The 26,223-nt window shown below is 33.1% G+C and overlaps 1 protein-coding gene across 3 annotated transcripts in view; it reads left to right on the top strand.

Moving 5' to 3' along the window:
* LOC140452069 (semaphorin-1A-like) overlaps positions 1 to 26,223 on the top strand; it is a 559,254-nt gene that overhangs the window by 423,483 nt on the left and 109,548 nt on the right. Inside the window, exon 1 of one of the 3 annotated variants that reach the window (XM_072546112.1) lies at positions 15,971 to 16,488. The exons of the other annotated variants lie outside the window; for them this stretch is intronic. The gene's annotated coding sequence lies outside the window, so the exon portion shown is untranslated. Of the gene's footprint in view, positions 1 to 15,970; positions 16,489 to 26,223 lie in introns of those variants that run through there. 3 annotated transcript variants of the gene reach the window in all.

The raw sequence follows: 26,223 nt of genomic DNA, 5'->3' as shown, positions 1-26,223 counted from the left end.
AGGTAAAAACTTACCGCTGGGTCTAATTATCATGGTTTACGCTACCAAACAACGAACAAAACCAATTCAATATGCGTGCATGGGTTCACTTGCCGGGTTACGTCTTTTCCTCTTAACGACTGGTGCTCTTGTATTTTCGAGATGTATTTCCGAGCCTCAGCGGTACTATTAGGATCGGATGAATACAGGGGAGGAAAAATGTAATGATTAATTTATACAACCATATTTGAATTTAAACAGACTAGAACCCTTAAAATGTTCAGTTTGATCTGATGTAACTTATGGAGTAATTAGCTCACTAAGCCACTCGTTTCTTAAACAAAATTGCTGCTGTCTTTAGTATAAAATATTCCCTCGATTCTGATACCAATTTGAATTAGACATGTTGATGATATTTTATAAAAAAAAATAAAAAAATAATCTAGTTTTAGTGAATGAAAACTGATCCCGTATTAAAATATCCAAATGTCAGAATATTAGAGGTTTTCCCGATTCTGATCAGCAAATCAGAACTGTTGAGGTTAAAAATCCCACTAATTAGTTCTCCGATGAACGAGCAAATTAACAAATTGGAGGCCAAGAGCAGACAAACGTAGTAGAGGAAGACCACCTCCACTTTTGGCCTGACGACATCATGCGTATCACGAAAAATTGGCAACAACGAGCACAAAATTGCAAAGAATGGAGGAGTTTAAGGGAGGCCTATGTCCAGCAGTGGACGTGATAAATGAAGTCTGGATGATGATGATGATGATGATGATGATGATGATGATGATGATGATGATGATGATGATGATGATGATTTTTCAGCAGACATTTTTCAGTTCAAGAATTAAACATTGGAAATGTCTGTGTTTGTATCTGAACTGCTGACTTTTGCGTCGCCGAATATCTATATTTGAGTGGAGCGGGTATATAGATCATAAAATAAAAATAAGATATTGTATATACTTCATATTCATAATAAAACTTTTACTTTATATCAACATATAAAATGTATTACACACTAATTAAATTCAGTTTATTCACATATTGAGTCATTAAAATCCAGCTTACATTGTTTAAAGCATCCGCATAGAAATGAAAATCCTGTATCTGTTTCCAGTCTGTACCGAAATTTTCCAATATTTCCTTTACGTTATATCTATTATAGTATGTACTATGTATTAATTACACGTTGAAAACTGAGGCAAACGGCTGACAGAATACCGATAATAATTATGAAGTAGCGATAATGAAAAGACCTTCAAAATTAAATTAATACATTTACTATACAGGGTGGTCCTTAAGTAATTGTACAAACAGAAACCGTAGATTCTGCACTTTAAAATATTACGATTTAAGCCAACTTGCTTTAATAAAATGTTAATATTAAGAAAGATACAGGGTGTTAAAGTGGAAAATTAAAATTTTATTTTTCGCTACAACTTTTACGTTTGTAAATATTTTTGGACAAAAATTTATAATTGGATGCTTTTAAGTAGGATAAATTATAATTTTATACATACTTTAATGTAACTGATAGTTGGCGCCACATATGCCACATGTGTGGAATATATTAGCGCTTAACTTTTTTGCTCTTTAAGTTAGCTCTATTTGTGTTAAAAAATACTAAAGATACAATATTTTTACAAACAAAAGGTATACCTGTTAGAAACCTAAAAATTTAACCGTTTTAGAGATAATCGCATGTTGTGATATTTGTGCCGTAAAGCACTGAAAACCTGACATAAGATAATTCATAGTTTATTCTTATTAAAACAACTCAAAGTTGATAATGTAACATTACAAAATTTTTGTTATGGCTGCTAAATGTCTTATTGGAGAAAATATTCTTCATCTTCTTCTTTAGGTGCCATGTTCGTATTCAGACGTTGGCCGCCATCATGTTTACAATTTCTCTTTTCTATTGCTTCTTAAGTTTCTATACCTACTGGCATTGTGTTACTTTTTCCCTATTGTAAAATGCTGAAAACCCAAAATATGTGGTTTATATTAGATGGTACACTACCACATTCTAGAGAGACTGCAGTGAGAACTTAAGTATAACTTTTCTGAACGTTGGATTGGTCGTAGCAGTCATATTCCTTGGCAATGTGGTGAGATATTGAGATATTGATATAATTATTTAATTTATAAAAAATCTCAAAAGAATATTAATTATTCATTACGTAAATTTTTTACCCATTTTTATTAGGACAATTAGAAACTAAAGCACAGGTATTGAATAACACATAATAATGTGTCTTGTTTCATAATACTTTTGCTACAAATCTAACTTTAAAGACTTATCATTTTTACAAAAACATCATCGTTGGCCTAATAACCGATATTGTTATAAATATAGTAAACACACAGGCAATTTAATTCAGCATAATATTAGTTCGTTAATTAATCATAATAGTCCATTTGTTCGAGATGTAATTATAGTTACTCATAACTTTTTTTTTGTTAAAATAATGTATCTTTAATATTTTTTATCACAAATACAGGTAACTCAAAGAGCAAAAAAGTTAAGTGCAAATTTATGCCACATATGTGGCAAATGTGGCGCCCTCTACCAGCTACATCAAAGTGTGCATCAAATTATAATTTCTCATATTTAAAAGTACCCTGTTCTAAATTTTTATGCATAAATATTTACAAACATGACAGTTATAGCGAAAAATAAAATTTTATATTTGCATTTTAACACCCTGTATCTTTCTTAATATCAACATTTTATTAAAGCAATTTGGCTTAAATCGTAATATTTTAAAGTGTAGAATCTACTGTTTCTTTTTGTACAATTACTTACGGACCACCCTGTATAATACTGTGATTGTAACTGGATTAAACTTACACATTTTGCTGAAATTTGCACAATTAGTTTATTTATACATACCATTTTGTCATTTACACGAACGAGACAAAGTTGGCATTGCAAAAATTCTTTTAATAAATAAATAAAGATTGAAATAAATAAGCCTTTCAAAATTTATCAGTTACAGATTTTTTTAAAACTTAGCAACATGATCTAATATTTTGCTTATATTGTGTAGCTGCTGTAGGTATGGAATACCTGACTGAAAATATTTTAAAACTTATATAATTTAATTGCCACCAGATATATTTTGTTATGTCTGTAATACTGTTTTACATAATTTAAAGTAATAATATCTTTCCTTTTAGCTTCTTGTGTTGTTCTTTTCCAAACATTGGGATGACGTTGTTTTGTTCTTGAACTGCTGGTTGAAAATGGGTTTCAATGTTTCCATTTTTTTTTTTAATAAAAAAAACAAAATTTTTTGCGTCTAAACTGGTTTTTGATGCTCAATTACGTCCAGTGGCGCATTCAGGGGGGGGGTTTGGGGGTTAACATCCCCCCAAACTGGGGGGGTTTTCATATTAGAACTTCGCATATATACGGAGTGAACCGCTTTACTCAGGCTCTTTTGTTTTAATTTATTTGTAGACATTTGTAGACATTAACTGACTGTGCGAAAACTTTGATTGCAAAATAAACTCTCAATGTGATTTAAGACTTTTACCGCGTTTTCATAAACTATAAGCTTTCTCGCCATGTGCTACACATGTTATATAATATTAACATTATTTACTCTATTCTCTCCTGTGAGACAGATATTATTATATAATATAAACATTAATTTCTCTAAATAATTCGGTGTGTGCACGGCATTAGGCAGTTATTTTTAAAGTAGCACTTTCTGTTAAAGTCGAAATGGAAGATCTCAAGAAGAAGAGGACCAAGAAGAGGCCACTGAAAACCAAGATTACCAGAATAGCAAACTGGCTGCTAGAAATTGCAGATGCAGAAACTGATGAATAGGTGATGATGAATAGGTGAATAGAATTGAAGAAATTTATGAAACGGATTCGAAAACAGAAGACAGAGTATTCACGGAGCTAGCTGGCGTGCAGCCTAAGATGGAAGATTTCAAATTACCCGCCCACTCGCTCAGCTCAAACGCTACTCCACCAACTGTAGCCACTGCTAAGGTTAAGTTGCCGCAAATTACAAGGCATGTATTTTTAGGAAACTTCGATGAATGGAACGCGTTTTATCAGCTATTTGAGACGCTGATAATCAATATAGGCCTAGCAATGTGCAAAAATTTATATATCTCAAATCGTTCCTGAGAAAAGAACCTTTACACGTAATTAAAAACATCAAAGTTGTAGAAGAGAATTTCCGGATCGCTTTGGACACGCTCAAGAAACGATATGAAAATAAATCGTGTGTGATTACTTCCCAAACAAACAAAGTAAACAAACCTTACTTGCTCTAAAAAATATGTCTGTACCCATCGAACATTGGGATTTACTATTGATCGAAATATTTTTACAAAAATTAGGTTTCGCTACGCACTAGTCATTTGAGTATGAAATAGGTTCACAGTTTTTTAGTTTTCATGAGAAAAATGAAAAATAAAAATTAAACGTTTCGGATAATAATAAAAAATTTAATACACCTCAATTAAAAACGTCTTTTTTTTCAGTTGACTTACACACAAACTCTTTTTCGGATACTAGTTGTATATGATTTTAAATATCTCTCTTGACAGGAAAAATTTAATTTTCTAAAGAGTAACAAACTTTGTTGGAATTTTTTGGGTAATAAACATTTTTTTCATGACTGCAACTCTTCACGCTCATGTAGATGTATGTGTATAACATAAGATATAACTCGCTCTTGCATAGTTCCTCTGAAAATGTCTCTTCCTCTCAGGCAATCTTTCTCGATAAAACGCAACGCTCTAGCTCCCAAACATTCTCAAGGTTCTTCCAGTCGTGTCACTCACATATCTACTCAGCTTTCTTATAATGCTCACACCCAAAATGAAGCTTCTATCAGTTCGTTCAAACCTCCTTTAGAAGTACAAAACTTTCCAGATTCTTCCTTCCCCTTCTATCTCTGCTTTATCGGTTAAAACTGATGTATTGATGAATCCAAACTCAGCCAACGAAATGAACAGAGATTAACAGAACACCCCAAGAATCTAGCTCAAAACTTAATGACACAACCAACCGCACGAAGACTTAAACGAAAGAATAGTTTTTCGTTTCATGCTCATAGATTTTTCCATAAAATTACTATCTATTTTTTTCTGGATCAATAGTTGTCAAATTACTTATCTGATATACAAGAAATACCAGAAAAGTAATTTTCTGGTATATCTTGTATATTGTATATCATGGCAATTTTACAGTACATGGCAAATCTTTTAGATTTAGCTTGGTAAATTTTAATAATCAAATCAAAGAAAATTGTTATTAGTATTACTCCTTTTACGTATTTTTAATAACACACGGCTTCCAATAAATTATGTACTGACCTTTTTAACTGTTTTAATATACTCATTAGGTTTTTTAAGAAAACATCAATAGTATTTATGATGTTCTCGCCAAATTAGCATTCACAGTTATATTTCCTATTACTTCAGCAGCTTATCACAACATATGGCGGTGTTTCTTAGCGGGAAACTAAAAGATTTATACAACGTTACTGTTAAAAATAGTCGTCGTGGATTCAAAAACCTCGGTGTTATATAATAGTAGAAGAGAGTACTTTATTTTATATATAGAACAGTTATTATAACCTCAGAAAATAGAGAATATCAATATTTATATGTAAACAATTATTTAAAAAAATGTAGTCTAAACTTTGAGTAAATTTGTATTGTAATGTATCCCGAAATTCAACGGTATATCAATTTGTTTATGGATATTTTAAACTGACATGCCATATAAAATCAAAGTGGACTTGTGCATTTTGAAACTAATGGACTATTACCTCATATTTTTTATTTCATAAATTCGATGTCGGCAACTGGAAAATGCAAGCGAGGGACAGAATAGAATGGCGTAGAAAGCTTGAGAAGGTCGAGGCCCTCTAAGGGCTGTAGCACCAAGATGATGATGATGGAGAGTAGCTTCAAGCCGCCGAAAAACCTGGTGTTTGACCGTAATGTCCACGTGAATTTGGATAATTGTTTAAGAAGCTTGGACATTTATTTGAAGGCGACCGGTTTGAGCGAAAAAGACGATGAAACCGCAGGGTTTCATCGTCTGGCAGGGTAACGAGACGAAATACTTCATTTTTAAGACCATCACGAAATGAATGTCCTCCCATTCAGAAAGAATATATGTCTCCACTCATTAGGTCTGAACCTAGCTCCTCACAAACAATGTTAAATATTAATAATAATAACAATAATAACTTTAAGCCTGAGATTTGTTCAAATGAACCAACTGTTTCAACCAAAATTGTGTCTAGTAACTTGAATTGTAACAGTAACCTGAATTTAGGTATTAATAGTAAGACAGTTACAACAAGGTCTGGTAGAGCTGTTGTAAAACCAGCTAGGTATAAAGATTAGTTATAAGTTAGACATAGCTTTCATAGATGTATTCCTAGGGCATAGTCAGAATAGTTATTTTTGTTTCTCAGTTGTAGTTTTGTTAAAAAAGTGTATAAGGGGAAGATGTCTCATATGGCCTTGGAACTACTTTTATGTTCTAAGCATATAACTATGACAGCTTCAAGAAGACCATGACCAACTTCAGGTCACTTAACGAAGATAGGTTAAGCACATTGTAATATATAAGATTTCAAGTAAAACTTAAAAATAATAAAAGTATATTATTTCATAATAACAAACATAAGACACAACCTATTAAAAAATGGCCTCGAAAAACATTAAAACGGCTTTTTTAATTGTTTATTTGCATTTTACGTTTAAGTATTTCACGAAAAAAACATAAGAAAAACTTCCGTTTTAGAATAACTCAAATTATTAAAAAAAAGTAATTTTGCAGTAAAAAATATTTTTTTATGTTTCAAAATTGTTAAATAAGTAGTAAGATTTTTAACTATAAAACTATTTAATCATGATTATTGTAATTGATTGTAATAGAAATTCCATTTCATGCTTGTTTTTTACGTTTCAATTTCCACTAAGGGAATCATTTAAAAAAATACTTTTAACATAAGGAGTTCTTGTATACTCCTTATTTTAAAACATAACAATTTCCGGAGTGGAAATCGAAACTTCAAAACTATTGTAATTTTTGTAAAAACTATTAAAAACGTAATTTCCATTACTATCAATTTGTGATTCTCATATAAACACAAATTTAACTTGAACATGAGACAGGAAAACAGTTTCAGAACCTCTTTAAAATTTATATTTGTTTGTTGACTAAGACTAACACATTTAAAAGCCTGCTACGAACTTTTCTATCTATTGTTGCTGCCGAGCTAGCAAGTTTTGTCGGAAACTTAAATATGCTTGGTTTACGATATAATACACAAGCTGCTTTATACTCATATTACATCAAGTATGATATTACGATAGATAAACAAAAAATTAATACGGGCAGCAGACTTTTGTGAAACAAGCAAAATTTACAATTAATTCGTTATAATATTAATAACAGTTTAGTTATAGTCAAAAAAAAAACAGAGCAATGCAATATATTCTGCCTTCTTACACTCCCAAAAGTATGGAGATTTAAATTTTTATGTCCACACATCCAGTGTTGTAGGAAGCTTCTTGAAAACTATGCCTTGATGAATGATTTCTCAACATTTAGAATATTTTCCATCAATAATAAATGATATTCAATTCAATTCAGATGACTCAAGCTATAAATATGGCGATATGAAAGTATTTGTCTTCTTCTTCATAAATTATTTAGGCCTGTTTTTCTTCAACGTTGATTCTTATGTTGTTGGAATATTATCACTCCATTTATTTCTAGGTTGAAAAGTATTTTTTTTCTGGTAGCAGTCTCTTATACACCAGTAGAACTGCTACTTTCTGTACGTTTTCCATTAATTTAAGATACCTATTCCAGAATTCTGGAACTCTATGTATACCAGGAAAGGAAGTATTAGGAAATAAATGATAATGAAAGTAGAATGATACAGTTTTGTGAACAAAACAAAAGTATAATAGGTGAAAGTATGTTTAAGCACAAATAGATACACAAGGAAACGTGGAGGTCACCAGAAGGAAGATACAGTAATCAAATCGACCTTGTACTGATTCAGTCAAAATGGAAAAGCTGGTAGGATCCCACGACGAGCAGATGTGGGATCAGATCATATGCTAGTCAGGGACAAAATAAAGATGAAATAAGCCAGAGGCAAAAACTGGAAAGTAAACAGAAGAAGGTACAATGGCGAAGCACTTAAGTAAGAAAAAACAAAAATCTAATTCACAGAAAGAGTGAAAATAAACCGAACAACAGCACCCCAAAATGAGGAAATAGTGGAGGAAATATGGAAGAACTTTAGGGACATAATATCAAAAACTGCAAACGGAACGATGGAGATGATAAAAAGAGAAAACAAAAAATGGATAACCTGAGACATATTACAAGTACTAGAATAAAAAAGAAAACCAAAGAAAAAATTTTACAAAAGGAAGCAGCCGAAGAAGAAAAAAATACAAAGAAACAAATATAGCAGTTAAAATGCAAGCCAGAAAATATAAAAGGAATTACGTAAATATTATGTTGAAAATGTGAGAAAGACAAAACAAATCAAAGATAAACAAGAAAATATAATTAAAAAAAAACATGAAATAATACAAAGATAGAAAGAACACTTAGAAGAAATATACTCCAACCAAGAAGCAAACACCGGATATAGACTAAGAAAATGAAATACAAGAGTTAAACGTTAGCACAGATAAAATTACGAAAGAAGAAATATAAAACACACTTCTTCTTCCTCAGCTTTTCCCTTTGTAGGGGTCGCTCTTCCTTAGTCTTCGTCGCCACTTATTTCAGTCCATCGGGTCTTCTTCACTTAAACCTTTCTCTCTCAAGTCCTCTGCCACACAGTCCTTCCATCTTCTCCTGGGTTTTCCTCTGCCTCTCCTTCCATTATCTTCTAATAGCTCTATCCTTCGTCCCACATTGTTTTCATCTCTACGTCTGACATTACCAAACCATTTCAGTCTTTGTTTTTGAATCTGTTTTGAGACTGTAGTCACCCCGGCTCTTTCCTCAATCAAGTCGTTTCTGATCTTGTTCCTTCTAGTCATACCCAACATCCGCCGTAACATATTCATTTCCACTACCTCCATCTTCTTTTCTCCTATTCGTCCTAGTTTTTCTCAAAGCAATTATATCTTCCCAACCATTCCTCTTTCTCCTAACCACATAGACTCCGTTTTCGACCTGCTAAACTTAAGTCTTCCATCAATAGCCCTTTTCCAACACTCCAACATCTCCTTCAACACTTCTTTGCTCTCCTCTACTAAAACGAAATTATCATCAAAGAGCATTGACCAAGGAGCCCCTCCCTTACTTTCTCTGTCAGTACATCCATAACATGATGACCTTGATGACTTCTCTGTTGCTTTAGCAATGCTGTATAATTTTTTCATCCCCTCAAGTGTTTCCAACTCTCCATACAGCTGTGCAGATGATTTTTCGTTAGCAGTAGCTACAGAGCACTTTGCTATCCTGTATGTATCCTTATCTTACTCTCTTTTAGACCTGTCATACCTCTTTCTAGCCTCTTTCTTCTCTTTAACCTTCTGTTGCACTTCATCGTTTGACCATTAAGATTCTTTGTCTCTAGAAGTCAATTTACCAGATGTTTTTCCTACCACTTCCTCTCCCACTCGCACCACAACTTTACTGTTGGCCTCCCACCAGTCTTTTACCGTATCCTTTTCCTCAAGCTCTTCCAGCACTACTCTTAAAGACCACTGTCAAATCCTTATCCTTTAACTTCCACCACTTTACTTTTTGGTGTCCTACTGGCTTTACTTTCCGCCTCACCTTTATCCTCATATTTCTTCTTTCCATGGTTTTAGCAAGGTTTTTACTGCCGGATGCCCTTCCTGACGCAAACACTTCTCTGATTTAATAAAGGTGGACGTAAACGAATCAGTAGAAATGTTACAGAAACTCTTTAAAAATATATGGGCCGACGAAGTCCTACCAAAGGAATGGAACGAGGTTGTAATCATTAAGATACCAAAAAGGACGATCTAAATATATGACGAGCAATAACACTGCAGAGCGCCACATCCAAAATAAAGTCCAAGATCATATTGAACAGACTGAAAGAAACTAAGAAGCAACCAAGTAAACTTTCCCTCTAAACGCTCCACTATCGACCATATTTGTACTTTGATAAAAAGTTATCTTAGAACAAACTAGCGAATGGCAAAGAAATATAACTATCAGGTTTATTGACTTCGAAAAGGCTTTCGATAGTATAAACAGAGAGCAAATGTAGAAGATTCTGAAACTATATGGACTATCGATGAAATATATTAACTCGATCAGATTATTCTCCAAGAGATACAGAGCCAGACTGGAACATGCGAGAAAAGCAACCATATGCAGAAGAATATCAACAAGCTTGCAAAATACTTTAATGTAATGGGCTTTAAGATAAATACAGAAAAAAACGAAACTCTTAAACAGCAGCAAAGAAACTAAAATTAAAATAAATGGGAGATAAATAGACGAAATAGTTAACTTTAGATAAATGTAGAAAAAATAATAGTAAAGGCATAACATGCATATAACTCCTTAAACAATATCTGGAGCACACGCTATAAGATTATATTACTGTACGGCCCAGAATCTCGGAGACAGGAAAAACTAATTACCAAAAAATTACAAACCTTTATAAATAAATCGTTGAGAGAAATCCTAGAAATATACTGGTCTAATAAAATAAACGCAGAACTGTGGAGAAGAACAAAACAATAGAAAATATGTCAGGAATAAAAGAAGGAAGTGGAAATAGATTGGACACACACTAAAGAAAGGCCAAAATAATGTAACCAGACAGATACTCGAATACCAACCAGTCGGAGGAAGAAGAAGAGGAAGACCGGATAATAACTGGAGTACATCAAAATTAATTTGGTGCACCATCAGAATCTAAGTTAAGATTGAATGAAAACTTACGATAGTATGATAAGCCTTTACGTCAATTATGGATGTTATTCATTTATTGGTTTTGTGGTTTTTTCACCATCTTTTTGGTAACATAAGGACAAATCAAAACTTTCATAGTTTTTATGCGGTCATTAAATGTTAGTTATAGTATCATGAATCATTAATAAATACTTATATGAATACCTATAATTTTTCTATCGAACATTATTAAAAATTTTATTTTTTGTGTATTAAATAAAATGTTTATTTTCCATGGAAGATATTTGAGATATTATACAAATTTTAATTCTTAGCATGATCTGTACATTAAACTACTTAAATGTGAACTCTGCACTTCTTAGTCTACTGTGATAATTTTTTGTGGTGTGTAATTTGAATTACAAAAGATCTTTTGACGACAATAAATGCATACTATGCACCTCATACAAAGTATCATATCCCTTGCCAGGTAACAGCTTTGGCGTAAGTTGCATCGAATCTACTTCTCCAGTTCAGTGGAGATTAAATAAAAAATATATACATACAAAATAGTACAGGCAATTAATCTGTTAAAAGAATGACGGTTTATATCTACGATGAAGATTTTCTTGCTTCTGCCGTATAAAACGGTTCATTCTAATAGTTAATGAGTGAGTTAGTGAGTTTGGAGCTGTCAATCCGAAGAAAGTGTTATATCTACTTTATTATTTAACCCACATTTATTACTGAAACTATTTTTTCTAAATTTTTATCTTCACTTAAAGGAAATATAAGTAAATGTGTCCTATTTAACGACAAAAAATACTAAAATAATAATTTTTGCATTAACTGTCAAAATGTGGCATGTTCTTTTAAAAGGACAGCATTAAAAAGCAGTATATATTAGAAAGTAAAACTTTATTGATACAAAAATAATTAAAAAGTATGGAAATCCTTAAAACATTCTTTAGGGTGTAATGGTATTTTACATTTTTCGCACAAAAATTGAACCTTTTTCTTGCAAAGTCCGCAACGCGATTGTTTTTCTTGATAAACAATTAAATGGTTCATACCATCATATCTTGAATGTAGGACCGTGTTGGGATTCCGTCTTGTTGGGCCGCATTTGGTATCTTTTTTGTAGGTTTCCAGAAGGTTCGAAGCTATTAGCCTTCTAAATTGAAGCTAATCTCGGCTTCCTCAGTCTTTTCGGTCTAATTGCCACGCGTTTTCAATAGTCATGTCAATTTCATGTACCATTAGCGGAAAGTACCATTTTTTCCCTTTTATAGAGATCCGGTAAAGACTAATGTTTTGGTCGGTCTACGCCACCCAGAATTGTATTGCTTTATCATATTTGGTTGAAAAACAAAAATTTGTCTCTTCTCCTTATGGGAAAACCGTTTGACTAGGTGATGTGGTTTTACTGATTAAAAGTTAGATGCAATTGTAACGACACTACTATTGTCGTGCCAGCGATAAACCACAATTCCTGTGTTTTTATCTAATCTGTAATCGTAAGTTTCCTTTTCCTTTTTTTTTCATAGTTGGAGCGAATAGAGGGCATTTTAGTATTCTATTGTCCCTTATTGTACCTGTACCGAAAAGACCTCTAGTTTTTAACTCTTTTAGCAGATGCATTGATGAGAAGACGAATAAAGCTTATTTTGCAAACAAAAGATTACTTAAAAGCAAAACACTGACTAAGAAAACTAAGATGAATACCATAATTAGGCCAATATTATTATATGCAGGAGAAACAATGACGATGGTTAAAAAAGATGAAGAAGACTTAAGAATAGCAGAGAGAAAGATTATGAGAACCATACTAGGAACAGAGCAAAATGAATATAGAAGCAGAACAAATGCAGAGATTAAGGAAAAACTTAAGGAAGACATCGTGACTAAAATAAAGCAATGCAGAATTAGATGATTAGGTTACATTTGGCGAGCAGGAGATGAGGCAGTGACATACGCAATGATAGAATGGAATCCAGTAGGAAGAAAGAGAAGTGGAAGACCAAGATCAAAGTGGTTGCAAAAAGTTGAAGAAGACCTCCAAGGGGCAGGAGTCAGAGAATGGAGAGGAAAAACTAGAGATTGTGAACTAGATATTGTCAAGAAGATAACATAAACAAGAGGGACTGATCCACCCAACAAGAAATAGGATCTAGAAAGCATTCGCGGTTTAACCCCACGCTGGGGTGTATAACCATTATATATATATATATATATATATATATATATATATATATATATATATATATATATATATATATGTGAAGTTATCTGCACATCTTAGAAGCACATCTGCATAAGACGAAACAACCGACTAACCAAAACCCAAGTTTTTGGATGAGGCTGGTATTTGCACTGAGTTGCCTTGATACGGTGTAAACCACACAATATAACCTAGACAGAGAGTACCCATCCAAAGCTTACAACCCCAACGAATGGGTTTCTTTCGTATAAATTGTTTCGTAGGGTGCCTTCCAAAATTTGGTACCATAGCTTCATCTAGGCTATGTTGTTGTTCGAAAGGAGCGTGATTTAAAAAATTTTTATTCAATGCATCATATAATGGCCGTATTTTAGCAAACTTGTCGGTTTTTTCCAAACTATTATTATCAGACACATGAAGAATGTTCAGTATATGGGAAAATCTATCTCTCGATAGAGCTCCAGCGACTTTTTTATTCTAACTATCATCACGATTTTCCCAATACATATATCTTTTTGGTAACACCACGGAGACACTCAAAATAAACACATCCACAAAACACCTAATTTCATTATCTGTAACATCACTAGTCAAGTTTATTTGTGCCGCGTATGTATTTGTATATGTTGTTATCATATTGAATAGGTTGTTGTCAAAAAATAGCCTGAAGAGCTGTAATGGCGTGCGATTTTGTTTAGGTCCGATTTCTGGTCTCCAATAAACATCTTTAGGATGCTGGTACAGATCACCTATAAACCATTTTGCAGATCCTAGTTTGTCAAGAATAATCGAAGGTTTTGTTTCTTCTTTGCGTAGTGTGGCAAGAGGTACGTTGTCGTCGTCTGAATCCGACTCTTCTGCACTCTGATCTTGATTGTCGAAAATAACCAACACGTCATTTCTCAGCTGGCTTCCTGGTAAATGGTCTATCGTTGTGACATCCTCGTCTCCCGAATCGCAATCTGTTATATTATCATTTGCATTGTCTGGAGGAAAAATAATTATACCATCAGGAGGCGTTGGAATCTCATCTGTCGCAAGTTCTGCAATTAACTCATGCAATTTTCCATTTTGTAGTGCTTATTACTACTGTCATATTAAAAGGACAAAACAAAAATGGCCGTACACAAGAAAGTAACAAAAAACTCAAAGCAATGTTTTCACTACAATTACACGTAAGTAAAGCAATGACTAGCAAATCATGTAAAACGCCCACATTTGATTTGTAATTAAAAAAAACTTACCTCCAATTAGCAACATCCATGTTTAATTAGAAAACAAAACTAAACAATGCTAGGCCGGTACGTAAACAAACTTTTAAAGCGAGCAACTGATGAAATATCTTGATCTATATGTTTCGCAGTAAACCCCACAGGCGCCATCTATCAACGGTAAGTTTAAGTTATTAATTTAAGGGAAATAAATCGATTGCCTTTTAAAAGAATAGTAGTAGCATGTGGATTAAAAAAATTGTCGATATATAACCTATATTTGTTTTTTTTTATTTGCATCCAGAATAGGAAACGAGAAAACGAACAAAAAATAATTTATAACTGGAGATCCGATTTCAAATGAATCTGACAACAACAGTTTTTCCGGCAATGGATGAAAGTTAAAAAATAATGGAGGATAAATACAGAACAGAGAGTTTTACAATGGAGACCGTTCTTAAGCTATCTGCTGTATTATATATAAGCCTTTAACAAATTTCCAGAATGAAATGGATCATATAAAACTTACACAACATTACAATGTCGGATAAACACATAAGAAGGACAACGGTGATTACGAGAGACCCAAGCAACAATAGACATAGAAAAAGTGGAAGTAGAAAAATTACAATATAAAACAAAGAAGAACACATATTGAGTAGATAGAAGACAAATATTTGGAAAGCGATAGATATCACCAAGTAAGAAAGTAGGCGATACCTATACCAAAAAAATGATGGAGCAAGCAGATGGAAGAACAAAAAAGAAAAATGGAGATACGAGACATGGTTAATACAGTGAAACAGAATTAGCTGATTCCCTACAATACCCGGTATTCGCTGGTACCCACAATTTGCTTAGTACTCGGCCTTGATCTTTGAAACTCATTTAAAGAATTGTCTCACTTGGTTGTTCTGAATGGATAGGTATTAAAAGAAAAAGAATAGCCCAATAGTTGCGTAAAATTCTCATAACAGAACTCTCTAGAACATATTGTTTTCAAAACCCTCTCTTCCAACAAACATACAGACGAAGTATGCAAGAAATTGGTAATTTTGTAAAAATGTATTAAAACTGCCGTAAAAAGTAAAGTTCGATGTTCAAATAATTAAAATTCTGTCAATATTTATTTTTCATAATAACCTATATTTTGTAGAATATAGCAACATTGGCCTGAGTTATCTGTATTGAGAATATAACAAAACTGTCATCACTATCATTTCATACTAATTACTGTGAAACACAATCCAGCCTTTCAAAGCACACGCTACTGAAATTTGGGCTTATTATTGTTTGTTTGTTTTTGACTTAAAATTTTTTATTGTATTTCAATTTTATTTTCATACTTCTTATAATGCAAGGTCTTATATAATTCCACACTCCCGATCATACATATCTTATATTTCTATAAAATAATACTCTGCTGTTTTATAATATGACATAAAAAAAACTGGATTTTAAATATACTTCGATCTAATACTAAATTTACTGTACTATAGACTAAAGTAGAAGCGGCTAGTTGAGTTGGTTTTACCATGCAACTTGTGTGCAACTGTTGTATCGCCGCACGTGCTGCGCGCGCATTCTGCCGCGACTCCCAGATAGGCAGGCTATTTTAGAATTATTCTTTGTATCCACGAAATACTGTTGGTTCTTAGTAGTTGGTAGTCTCGGCGTACCTGTTTGTGGGTACAAGCGTACGTCTCTCGCGTTCTAGTAACTAGCGCTTGGTACGGAACTATTACACAAGTTTAATAGCATTACAGCTGACGTATTATTACATACAATAACAATTCCGTTGGAACATTTTTACAAACGACATACTTTTAGAAAGTGTACAATAATTATAACTTTTTTATTTAGTTGCTTCATTTTTTTGTGGTGTGCAGCTATCTGTGACAATACTTCTCGACTGTGGTCCAAGCCCGTTGTTGCAAAATTTATGTTTTAAGTGTGTAGTTTTTTTTTCGTGAAAGAACTCTCAAGCGTTTCCAGTTGGTGTTGAATCTCAAGTGAACTTCAGTTGTTATTGTGGATTAAAACAAGAATGTCTACATGAGGTGTTTGTTTCTTTAAAAAGTGGAAAGAGTGTTGTGTCTGAACTAAAAATATGAGACTGTTCAGTAATATGTAATACTTCTACGATTTTTTGAAAATATGGTAAGTTTTAAAAACTTTTAAAAGTCGTGGAGTCGATGTTTGGCATCCCTATTTAAATCTTCTGATGAACCATTAGTAGGGCTTTATTAATGTTGCGGATGATCGAAAAAGTTGTGTAGTTAATTGATTTCTGTTTTCTTTTACTTCTTTCTTTACATATAACAAAAGTCTTTCTAATCATTGCGAGCACGTTGTTTTATATTTACCTCTAAACCATTACTTCCTTCGTCGGTGTAAAGATGATGTTTGAAAATACATATTTTAAACTTAAGGGAATGGAAATCCTACAAACTATTTTAAAGTCTTTAACATGCGCCATTTGTTTTAAGCACCATTAAAGTTCATATAGTTGAAAAACAATTATAGAGAAAACTAATTCATTACTTTAATCGTTAGTAGCGTGGGTACGTGACAAAATCAAAACTTTCTGGATTATCCAAAGAACTTAATATTTTAGTAATAATATAGAGACTCTTTTAACAAATTTTAAACCACTTCTACCTATTGTTTAATTTCAGTCCAACTTTACTCGTGTAACTTGTAAGTTACTTGAAATAAAGAACTTGTTTGGGAGAGCGTATTTTGGATGTGTCTACGAATTAACGGAACGTTAAAATAACTTTTTTATATTCGAAGTTAAAAACGAATTCTAGTTTTTTTGAAAAATAAATTTAAATACTTATTCATAAAAGCTGTAATTATTACTTCGGCTGCGTATAGTTTTTAAAATGATTTTGGAGTTATAATTAATAACTATTTTGTATGTAACTGTGCTAATGTATGTAATAAACTGATTACAGTTTTCCAGGACTGTTTCTTTTACTGTAACAACCTGCTTTGTTTGTATCCTTACAACTTATTACTATCTTATATTTTTTTCGAAACCAGTGACCAACGAGGAGACCAATTAATAATTTATTCTTATTTCCTGAGCTAGAAAAATCCCCAAGATTTGGTTAGTTTGTGCAAACGATGTCATATTACTTAATTCCCGTTGTTATCTTTTGCTTAACAAGAGTTTCTTTATATTTGCATATTACATGACTGCCATAAACTGAAGTTTGCAAGATTCTCTTTGTTCCGTCTTTCAGTTCCTTCACTCTTGAAAAGTTGAGATTAAATATTAATTCTTTCGTTTTAATTTTCTCGACAAACCATACTTTTAGTCCCAATGCTGCGCTCCCAAATCTTTCCTTGTATAATACATTATAGCAATTTAACATAAAAGTGTAAAAGCTTGTGAGGTCTAAAAACATATTACCTTGGTTTGGTGGCTTCCAGCGTATAGACGTTCATTTGCCGTTTTCAATGGTTATGTGGAGTATGCTTTCCTGAATATAGTCTTCACATCCTCACTCTACACATGCCAGGAATGTTTTTTTGCCAAGAGGGTTCGTTTTCTGTTTCCCTCAGAATATGGTCAAGTTATGAGAGTTGCGTTGTTTCATCTAGCGGGGTAGTGATCGCTTAGTTCCATCTCGACGTACTATTTTTTGGTTTCTAAGGTTAACCGTCCATGGGTTTTGGAAAAGTTTCCGTAACGTCCTCATTTCAAAAGCGTCTATGTGACTCTAACCATAGTAGATCTATAGACCAAGATATATGTATTTTACTAATACCTACTATCTTTTATACTTTTTTATGACTTTTGCTCTAGGAGATGATGGGGTAGTTTTTGGGGGTTGGTCAATGTACCAATCAACAGCAATTAAGTAGCAATAAAGTATGTCGCCAAGTTGGGCCCAGTCTTTTTCATTGTCTAAATATAGCTATGGCTATTCTAGCATTACTGTAAAATTAGTATAACCATTGTTTCTCGGAAATGGTGGCAGCAATAAATTGTTTCTTGGCGTAAAACTTTCGCAATGAATTCTGTGCGATTCGCGTTTTGGGCTATATATCGGTTTTTCTGGGGCTGTATTTTGAGCTAGGGAACGATGGGGTAGTTTTTGGTAACTGGTTAATATACTAATTAATTAGCAATAAAATATGATGCCAAGATGGGCCCTGTACTCCTTTTCCTTGCCGAGATATAGCTATGGCTATAATAATAAGCATAATCATTGTTTCGTCCAAGAAGCATTGAGGAATTGGAGAAATAAATGTAGATTTATGGGCATCGAAGTGGGACAAGAAACTCTGTATACATTGTTGTTTGCAGATGATCAGGTGGTGGTTGCAACCGATGAGGAAGATATAAATTATATGAATCGAAAATTATTTGAGGAATATGCCAAATGGGGGCTTACTGTAAATATAAGCAAAACAGAATATTTAAAAATTGGAGGAAATACCACAGATCTGAGGCTTGAAAACGCAGTCATAAAAGGCTGCAACCAGTATAAATATCTAGGAAGCATCATATCAGCAGATGGCAGAGTTAAGATAGATGTACAAAACCGAATAACCCAAGGGAAAAAATGCATCCGAATACTGAATTCATTACTGTGGTCTAATAAAATAAAGATGCATACCAAACTTCGCGTATACAGAGCAATTGTAGAACCAATTACCACATATGGTGCCGAATGTTGGACGATGACAAAGAATGAACGAGATAAAGTAGACGTTGTGGAAATGGATTATCTTAGAAGGTCATGTCGAGTATCGAGAATGGAAAGAATCAGGAATGAGGAAATACGAAACCGTACAGGAATTAGAGATACTCTTTCAGATAGAATACAAGGAAGGCAATTACAATGGTATGGTCACGTGATGAGAATGGAGGAGGAGCGGTGGCCAAAGAAAGCCTTAATGTATGTTCCGCCAGAAAGAAGGAAAAGGGGAAGACCACCAAATTCCTGGAGAAGAGAAATTACAAAAACAATGCAATCTAGAGGCTTAGAAGAGGGAGATTGGAGAGATAGGAAAAGATGGAGGCTGAAATGCGGGAAGCGGCAATCGCCGTAGGACCCCCGTTATATGATGATGATGATGATAATCATTGTTTCTCGAAAAGGGCTGCAGCCACAAATTGTTTCTTGGCGTAAAAATTCGGCAACAAATTAGCAATCAACTAATTGCGGCTCGCTTTTTGGCCGATATCTCAGGTTTTCCTATGATGGGTGTGTTTTGAGCTAGGGGGTGATGCGGTAGCTTTTGGGGATTGGTTAATATACCAATAACAGCAATTAATTAGCAATAAAATATGATGCCAAGATGGGCCCTGCACCGCTTTTCCTTGCCGAGATATAGCTATGGCTATGCTAGCTTTACCGTAAAGTTAGCGCAACCATTGTTTCTTGGAAACGGCTACAGCAATATTTTTATTTCTTTCCGTAATAAAATAGCAATAAATTATAGTGTTCGTCTGAATTCGACTTTATAAAATGATTATGCTAACTTAACCGATATATTTTTTTCATCCCTTTTATATATAGTTATAGTTATATATACCCTATAATAATAAGATTCAAATGAAATAATTTTTTTTTATTTGTGTTTGGTTTTTCCCTTCTTAATTACTTGATAAAATAAACTCTGTTGCTTGTTTAATAAGTGCAAATGAAACATTTTCACACAAACAAACTGTCAAACTAACCTAAAATACATAAAAAATAGAAGGACATGGAAACCATAGTAACAAGTTTAGAATGAAAGAAAAAAGAAAAGCAAATTAATAAAATGTCAAATGTTAAGTAATCCTTCTAATTTTATAGTAACATCCTCACGAGGGTAAGCCTGTTGAAGATACAACTTCATTGTCTAATGTAGTTTTCTGTTTTAAGAAAGAATTAAATAAACTCGAAAACTTAACAAACCTTAAAGAGTTTTACTTAAAGGCCAGTATTTGACTACAAAACCCAAAATATCCATATATGTATTAATACTCACCTAGCCACTGAAGCCCTTTCCAAGAAAAAATATATTCTCTGTATTCTAAATATATCTAGCAAACGTAGAACTACCATTATTTTAAAAAAAGAAAATTTTAATAAATTTTAATGATAAAAGTCCTTTAACAAAGCGGACAAGAATTTAATATTTCATTTCATTTATATATACTTATATGTTTCAAGAGAAATCTCTCTTAGAATTATTCAGAATTTTTCCTACTATGCTATTGCTTTGTTTGATAAATAAAGGTAAATTGGTATTATATCAATACTAGAGTAGGTACAGAGTTGTAAGGCAGGTACCTATTGTGTCGTATTAAAAAGAAATTTGATTTAGACTAGTACGAGAGGATGTACGTATATAATGAGAACTGCACTAATTAGAAGTTTCCCGATTGTTGTGCATCGAATTGAATTAAATCATGATGTAGGATTTTGCGAAGTAGCTCATTATATGTTATCATTAAAAGATATATGTGTCTCTCTCCTTTGTAGATTGCCTTTTTTACTTTATTTAACGGAATAAATTCAGTACCAACGGAGAAAAAACTTGTTAATATAATACGTTAATTCGATAGCAATGCACCCTATAGGGGCGATTCTAAACCATACTTGCCAGTCTGAATCTTTTGTTTGTCTCAAATTGTAAATCTTAATTTCATTAATTTTCGGATTTTTTCTTTCTTTGTCTTCTGACACTGGAACCATACCAATTGGTATCAAGTTTAAAGTCTGTAAAAAATTACGTCATTTAAGTACTTACAAAGTATTCAAATTAAGTCCAGAGTGTTTCACGAAATTTAAACTAAAGCTTTCATAATATACATCTATTTAGTTAGTTACACCCCGTATAGAAATTGTCTTTTCATTGTTAATAAATAAAGGGCCGACTTTTAACTGACACCAGTGGTGTAATTTAGGGAATAAACAGAATAGATAAAGATATTTCCTTTTTATTTGTTTATTATACTAACCACATTTTAATCTGAATCACTTTTATTAATCGGAACTTTTCATCCTGTTTAGGTGACTCTTGTAGCCTCTTCAGAACGTGTTTGCTCGTTGTGGATGGTAGCACTGGTTGTTGGTCCTGGAGGTGGCTTATTGGTGTTTGCTGGTTATAAGTTCTAACTCTCTGTTTATGATGTTTAATATTGTTCGATTCCGTATGTGTTGCATCCATGATATTCTAAGCACTCTCCGATAAAGCCACGTTTCAAACGCTTCTAGCTGCCTTAGCAATTGACGTCAAATCTGCAGGAACTCAGAACCTTTATTTTAAGAGTTATCTGAATTTTATGAGTTATCTGTATCTGAAGAGTTATAATTTTGTCTTACTCGACACGCAGGCCAGGCGGGTTTTTGTTCAGACGCTGTTTGCGGCAGCGAATATACTCCACAGTATGTCAGTCCGAGGGAGGTACATCGTTTCCTTCTTACCACTTATGTCTACGAGTCATATCCATCACTTAGAGATGCGCCTCTAGGAGTTACAGGCTCCCACGAGGATTGTTTATTCTGTTGACAATAGTTTCTACCCCAAATAATCATTTTTCTGTTTGTTCATCAAGATAGATTTTCTATTGTGTTTTCTTATTTGAAATCCACATCTTTCAGAAGTTTACATAATGTCATTCTAGAGAAATAATGTCATTTTAATACATCTAGTAATTTTATCAAACGTTAGAAAATAGTTCCTCAAAAAAAAAGCATTTACTTTACGCCTTATTCTTTGATTAAATGGTTTTTGTTTTTTATTGATAGCTAATGCACCCGTTTATGATCGTCGATGAAGTTTCTAGAAATGTTTTCGACACGAATCTATGTGTATAGCAAGAACAGAAATGTTTAATAATTGTCTAGCAAAATCTATCAAAAGAAAGAAGTCTCCTAAACAATGAAAAAAAAAACATTATAACCCAATAACCACAAAAGAAATTCTGGTATACGACAACAAAATGTAAAGAGGCCCATAAAGCGAATGCGAATCAGTCCTTTCATTGCCATGTGTTACTCCATGACCTGGTAACCATACCAGTCTAAAACCGGAATCAGACAGCTCGTGGAATGGAGCTCTTCGCTGTTTTACGGTGACAAAGAGAAACAGAAAATCAATAATAACGATCAAAAAAGAGACAACTGTTGTTATCCAACTTTATTGTGAAATTAGTAAATATTTGCTTTTTGATAAATGCACTTGACCTACCCCAAAATGTAGTCGGACCATTCCGACGGTGAGTATTGAGGGTTAAATATGTTGTACGCCATCAGTGTTGACGGCAAACATTTTATTAAGTCAGGTAATTTATTCAAAGATAAAAATTCCAACACAAATTCGTTAGACCACTCCATAGTAAAATTATCAGACACTGACCGTACCTCTCCTAGCCGCGTCCGAAGGGTTGGACATGCGATGCATCAGCTTCCGACTCTTTTGAACCGGGTCGATTTACCGACAAACAACTGGGTAGCACACGCCGGCTATAAATAGACAGTGTTGCCCTATCACAGGGCAACACAACGTATTCCACGTTGTGTTGGTTCCCGTCTTTAGATTTTGTCTTTTTCTATTACGTATTCTATTTCTTTTCGCCGATGAAAAACGCCACTCCACGTTCTGTGAGATCGCTCCTTTATATTCTGCCAGTCTATCGACTTGTTCCTAGCATTCTCACTCTAGTCTAAAAAAATACTTTATCTATTTACCTATACTTTTAAAACGGTATGATTTTCGTTTAGCCACGTTTTATCTAAATAGCAAATGCAACTTCCTTCTAATCTAAATCTTTTTATCGCTCTCAAATATTGCCTTCCCCAACAATCTCTTCTCTATCGTTCAATATTGTTTTTAAACTTTGATTTTTATAGCAAAAGACGATTGCTTTAAGAAAGTAATTTCCAAAACTTCTCGACCAAAGTGAGGAAAATTATTATCTCTCCTTGTCAATGGAGGAATCTCCTTGCTTAAATAGAACGACTGAACGTTCCGAAGGACGTTTCTACGAAAGTCATCAATTTCCATTGAATGTTCCTTTGATTTAATAATATGTGAATAGTTCTTTCACTAACATCTCTCATACCGCAGCACATAGTCACTACCGTTATTAAAGGTTGTTGATGAACATGGGAGTCATGAACATTTAACACAATAGTTTTTTCTCTCAGAGAATCCACGCAGTTCTTAAGTTTAGCAGCAACAAATTACCCCAAAGATAATTTGCCAAATTCGTCATTAATAAAGGATTATCGGCTAATTAGACAAAATATTCTATGAATATAATAGTACAGATATACCGTATAAATCCAAAAATAGTACTACTATTGAAAGAGAGAAGTTGCTTCGTGAAAAAATTAAAGAGCGGAAAGAAAGTACACGTAAATTCGTGCTTTAAGAGTTTGTAATTTCGTGGGATCTGTTTTAAAGTATATGTAACTAAACAAATTAATGTATAACTCACAATTTTTCAAAAAAAAAATTGGTTTCAACTACATCCATACGGCAATGGTTTATGGCCTTGACGGTAAAGCCGCGTTTACACAATGACAATTGTCAGAAGACAACTGACTGGCATGAAATTATTGCCTTCGTCTAAACACTTCAGGCCAATTGCCATGCCAACTGCCCTCACAATTGGCCCAAAATTCGATTGTCTCCGGGAGTAGACTGAGGACAATGAGCTGCGCCCAGTGAGCCCCCCCACCACTCGAAATCTCAATTGTCGCTACAATTGGCGCCGTGTGAATGGTGTAATCCAGTTGTGCTGTCTTGTTTTTTGCCAGTTCCGTCACCGGACACCACAGATGACAAGCAGTCGGCCATGTTTTAGCTGTCTACTGCCATGGCAATAGTTGACCCCGTATAAACATCTTCTCGTTCAACTGGACTGGCCTCAGACAATCCGCAACCACATGATGACAATTGTCTCGCCAATTGTCATCGTGTAAACGCGGCTTAACTCTTAACGTCTATTTGAAGATTTGTATTTGTAAAGAGCTGCCATTTGCAAACAAATAGACTTCAGGAGCGAACAAAGTGTCAAATCATTGCTCGAAAAAGAAATATAATAACGCTAAACATACAGGAAAAAAATTCAAAAATTAGTTTATATCAGTCATTTATATTATTGTATAATGATAGACACAACTGCGGAAATGTCCTTGTCTTTAATTTTATTCTCCTTTTCTGTATTTAAATATAAATTTTAAATCCAACTGTTTAGTTGAACCTGAAATATTGTTCTAAAATACAGTATTTTTAGCTTTTACATAAAATAGACAAATAACATTGATAAATACGGTGTCTCCCAGGCGCCATCAGTAATGACAAATTGATAAAAATCAGTTCTTCAACCACCAAAGTCCATAATTTTTATTATAAATTAAACTAGACACTATATATATCCTTGTTTATGTTGTATGATTGTCGACCTACTATACTATCATTTATTTCAATTATATTCAATCCACTAAAGTGATTTTTTCCAGAGAACATTCTGATTTTGACCTGTCTGCGAAGTTGTATAATTCTTTGAAATATAAATATTGATTATATAGCTGTATTGTTTACGTCGTCGTTATTGATCATCATTTTTAATGGATTCGCTGATATACAAATATTAATTGTTCAATCAATTAATTTGTCTTTTATCAATCAAAGTCGAAAACAAGCAAATCAGTACCGATGATAGATATTGCCGTTGCTATAAATAACGAAAATTTATTAAAAAATCTTCCCAAATGTTCACAAAATTTATTAACAAACTAATGACAGATGTTTCGATGTCAACACAACTTTCTCAACTAGATTTTAACACGAACGACTACTTGGTGGATAATAAATATAGGAGATACACTATGTCTGTCAAGTTAGTCATTGACGATAATGTTATTATTTAGTTGATTACTTTTGATTTCCGTTGAGTTTGACTTATTTTCTATACAAAACTTTCAGTTGTTTAGTGGATGCTTGTTTTTCAGATTGGGAGTCTTTTAAGTTGTACTTTATGCCTTTATTTCAATAAAAAGTTATGAAATAGTTTAAAAATAGGAGATATATTAACAAATGAAATAGGACAAAAGTATAGGTAAGTATATGTGTGTTTATTTTAGCAAAATAAATAGATATTTAAAAAAAAATTGTCACAAAGTATACAGTGTGGCGCACCGAAAACGAAACAGAGGCATTTACTGGCAGATGATTCCTTTTTTGAAAAAACGCTCGGACCCGTCGATTTTGTTTTCGAGGGGGACACAAAATCCATCATCCCTAAAATCTTAAATGAAAAGGGGGGTCGAATGATCCATTATTTGAAAGGTCTTTCAACTCCCTTTATAAGGATGTAAAATTCATATATTCAATTCAGTAGTTTTGGAGATTTATTGATTTAAAGTTTAAAGTAGACTTTAATAGGTACATCAAATTAGTTTGTACTTCTTTCAGAAGAAATTTGAGTAAAAGCATTTTCTTGATAAGTAAATGCTTTTATTTACTACGCCCATGGTTTATTAATAATAAAAATAGCAATTGAAGTGTCCTTTGTGACAAAAAAAGTTGTTTCTTGAAGAAAGATAAGTAGAGAATGCCAAGTACTTATTTTAAATAGGAAATAGTACATTAGTTTGCGATTGATTTGACCAATCTTTGTTGTTAAAATATCATTTATTGCTTTATACATAAATTAACTATGGTATATTCCACGGCAGAAAGGGTTGAAATTATTGAAATATTTTTCGGAAATAATCAGTGCGCTAATAGAACAGCACAAATTTTTAATGAGCGACATGAGAACAATAATGTGCACCGAAAATATGTTCTAGAACTTGTAGCTAAATTTCGGGAAACTGGATCAGTCGCCAATAAAAAACGTAATATTGAAAATCCTATAAGGAACGAAGCAAC

Source organism: Diabrotica undecimpunctata, chromosome 10 (genome assembly GCF_040954645.1).
Source record: "Diabrotica undecimpunctata isolate CICGRU chromosome 10, icDiaUnde3, whole genome shotgun sequence".
In the NCBI taxonomy this organism is placed as follows: domain Eukaryota; kingdom Metazoa; phylum Arthropoda; class Insecta; order Coleoptera; family Chrysomelidae; genus Diabrotica; species Diabrotica undecimpunctata.
Note: the sequence above shows the minus strand (reverse complement) of the source record. Positions and strands in the feature narration are given on the sequence as shown.